This window comes from Fukomys damarensis, unplaced genomic scaffold (assembly GCF_012274545.1).
Source record: "Fukomys damarensis isolate Sample0158 unplaced genomic scaffold, DMR_v1.0_HiC HiC_scaffold_34, whole genome shotgun sequence".
NCBI classification, from domain to species: domain Eukaryota; kingdom Metazoa; phylum Chordata; class Mammalia; order Rodentia; family Bathyergidae; genus Fukomys; species Fukomys damarensis.
This window is the reverse complement of record NW_022900946.1, coordinates 14,790,774-14,794,097: the sequence shown is the minus strand read 5'-3', so window position 1 is coordinate 14,794,097 and position 3,324 is coordinate 14,790,774. Positions and strand designations below refer to the sequence as shown.

The 3,324-nt window shown below is 42.7% G+C and overlaps 1 long non-coding RNA gene across 3 annotated transcripts in view; it reads left to right on the top strand.

The window, feature by feature from the left end:
* The first annotated feature begins 1,007 nt into the window (after window positions 1-1,007).
* Window positions 1,008-3,324, top strand: part of LOC104852367 — a 7,548-nt gene continuing 5,231 nt past the window's right edge. Inside the window, exon 1 of one of the 3 annotated variants that reach the window (XR_777460.2) lies at window positions 1,008-1,040. This is a non-coding gene — a long non-coding RNA (uncharacterized LOC104852367). Of the gene's footprint in view, window positions 1,041-1,503; window positions 1,580-2,379; window positions 2,560-3,324 lie in introns of those variants that run through there. The other 2 variants (XR_777462.1, XR_777461.1) reach the window with 2 other exon arrangements.

The following is a 3,324-nucleotide window of genomic DNA, read 5'->3' as shown; positions in this document are numbered from 1 at the left end:
AGATTAAAGGAAGCAGACTAATGAATCTTGCTGAAGAAATTCTGAGGCAGTCTAATGTTGAGGTGTTGGCATGGCTACTGTTGGGAGCTTTTTGGCCAGCTCTGTATTGAGAATCAAGAGAAAAGAATGATTTAAAACATTGTGAGATTGGCCAGAAAGGAAGCTGCAGTAAATTTGAGGCCTATAAAGATGGAACGTCAAGGGTTGCTGAGAAGGAAGAGTACGATAGAAAAGATGGCCTGAGGACATCACAAGAACCAGCAGGACCCCAGCATTTTCACTGCAAACGTGAAAGACTTTGCTTTGAGAAGAGAGTCCCATAACACCATGTTGCAGAATTTCAGTGGCCTACAGAATTTGAGATTAGTGCTAAGCAATCCAGGCACTCCACCCCGACGGCCAAGAGAGAAGAAAGCCTGGCTACTGCTCCATTTAGTGGCAGTTTTTTGCATCATCCTCGTGGTAGTAGTTTTAGGTGCATGAAGAATGTTAGAGTTGTGGGGGCAGGAAGGCTTCCATCCAGATTTCAGAAGAAGGTCCAGGAGGGTGCCCCTGAGAGGGCAGCGTGTGAAGCTGTGAGTGTGAAGCCAAAGGTGCAGTGGAGACCTCAGAAGAGTGGAAAAGCCAGGAACGTGGATTATCTGGAGAAAAGGAGTGAGCAAACCTGGCTCAAGAGAGAAGCCATGAAAGCTGCAACCACACACAGTGGTAAAGGGCAGAACCACTTAAGTCCTTTGAAATTCACATCTCACCACAGACTGCCTCAGATGCTGGACATGGAGCTACAGGGCTTAATGTTTACCCTGATGGACTTTGGATTTGCCTTTTTCCTATTCCTTTCTAATCCCCTATTTGGAATGTGTTTCTTATGCCATTTTATACTGGAAATATTTAACCTTTCATTTGTACAACGCCACACAGCTAAGAGTTTTCCTTAAGTCTCAGAGGCTGCTTTAGACTTGGACTTTCCAGCAATGCTGAAACTGCTAGGACGTTGGCTACTCTTAGAGATGGACTAGATGCCTTTTGCATAAAGAGATGTGCGTGAGTCTTTGGGGGGTCAGGAATGGAACATTATGGCTTGTATCTAGATGTCTCATCAAAACCTCATATGGGTCATAGGTAGAGCTTTTCAGAGGCGGTTAGTTCTAGAGTGTGCAATTCTGGGGTTAAGGGTGTGTGATAACTAAATTAGTTCATTGTTTGGTTTGGTATACTTCTGGATGTAGATAACAGGAAGGCCCAGGCTGGGAGTGGGTAGATGGAAGAGATAAAAGGGAGAGGTAGCTTGCTGCTGCTGCTTCTTTGCTATTTCACTGCCTTGTACACACCATGCCATGCCTGTTCCTCCTCTGCGATGCCCTTCTGCTATGCCACCCTGCCTTGAAACCAGCCAACTATGGAATGAAACCTCTGCTAAGCATGAGCTACCATAAACCTTTCCTCCTTTAACTTTTGGCTTTGGATATTTTGTCTCAGCAATGAGAAGAGTAACTGTGACATCGACTGAGGCATCCCCTATGATCTGGTGGGAGGCATACCTCTGAGGACGCTGAAACTTATTCTAAGTGGTGAACAGGTGGGCAAAGAATGGTAGACTTACTGTTAGAGAAAGTGGTTCCCTTTTTAATTATCTTTCAATCATTTAGAACCCTTCAATGAGCAATGCTCAATTTAGTGCAAATGGGTCCTTAACACCTCTTTAACACTTACTAATATCTCCTTTTAACATGTTGAAAGCAAGCCTCAGGCTTAGAACTGTAAAAAAATAACCAATTAGAGTTGACAAAAGTTTGTTTATTTATATATATGTTAAAACCTAACTCTTATTTGGCTTCCTTTTTTTTTATTCCTCATTGAGTTTATTGCTACATTTTAGGTATATAGTACAGTTACATTTGTTATTGGGATCTTCTACCTTTACATGACAGTTCTTGGTTCTCATTTTTTCCCCTTGTCCCTGCCCTCCCTTCACCTCCTCTTCCCTTCCCCATTTACAAACACTTTATTTCCATTTTCTCCTATTTTTTTCCCTTATTACCTTTCCCCTTTCTTCCCATTTCACATTGTCAATTATCTCATTAGGATCTTATGTACTATTATAGTTTATTCCACCAGTTGGCTTCCTTCTGATACACAGGGAAGAGATGTAACTCTCAAACCTGCTGAATATCTGAAATGTGAGTTCATGTTCTCTAAAATCAAAGAATGAGTTTTAGGAACAGTGGAGGTTAAGAGTGTTAGGTAAAAAGAGCCAAAAACCAGGACCAGACCAGGATTACAACAAGCCTTTATTATGGGAGGATGTGCTGGGCTGTCTATGAACAAAGGAGAAAAAAGCAACATGGCAGAACAGGGAGCTTTTTTTATAGGATTGGGGTGGTGTTAGCCTGAGCTGGGGTAGAGTTGAAAGAGGTAGGTAGTATTAAGGGATTGGAGAAGCCTGTTACATCGCTAGGCGGGGCTTGTGACATCACTAGTTGCTAGGAGGTAGCAAGTATCTGATTACATTTCTTGGTGGGAAGAGGGGCATGTTGGGAAGATGAAGACTGTCTTTTGGTGGGAGAAACCATATTTTATCATGGCATAATGGGAAGGAGGTTACTATTCCATGTGGCAGCCACTTTAAGGCACACAGCATTATGGGAAGGAAGAGGCTGCTATTTTATGTAGCAGCCATCTTAAGGCAAGGGAAATCTAATAGAGAGTAGGAAAAATTTATTAAGGGAACAAAAGCTTTGGTCTAAGAGAGACAGAAGGGGGACTGGAAAGTGGGCTGCCCACTCACCCCACTTCTCAAAGTAGTTTTATATAGCAAAGCCATGTGGTGAGGTGGTTACAAAGTGGGAAAAAACTGTAAGACCCAATGGAAAATTACAAGGTGGGCATGAGGTGGGACAAAACCATGACTGACCAGTAAGATTACAAGTATAGTCACCCAGGTAATATTGATTAAATGGGGGGTCAAATGGGGGAGCAAGTCATGTAGCAAGCATACAAGGATTTTCAGTAAGGGTGAGGATCAGGGATATTTCCTGGAAAGGCTGGGTTAAGACCTTGGCCCCCAACCCAGGTGACTGAAACCTATGTAGAATATCCATCACTGCTATTTATCCCCAGGGGAAGCACCAGAGTGTAGTAGTTTTTCTCCTTTTACAATTCTAGCCTTCAGTGAATGTGTCTTGATTGTCCTCCTTTTTGGCTCCTTGAGGGCTGGCTACTTGAGGGTGTCCCTGTCTAACTGCCTACAAGATATCTAATTAACTTATGTGTCTTCAGTCCCTTCCTTCTTTTCTTTCTTCCTTTCCATATATATATATATAT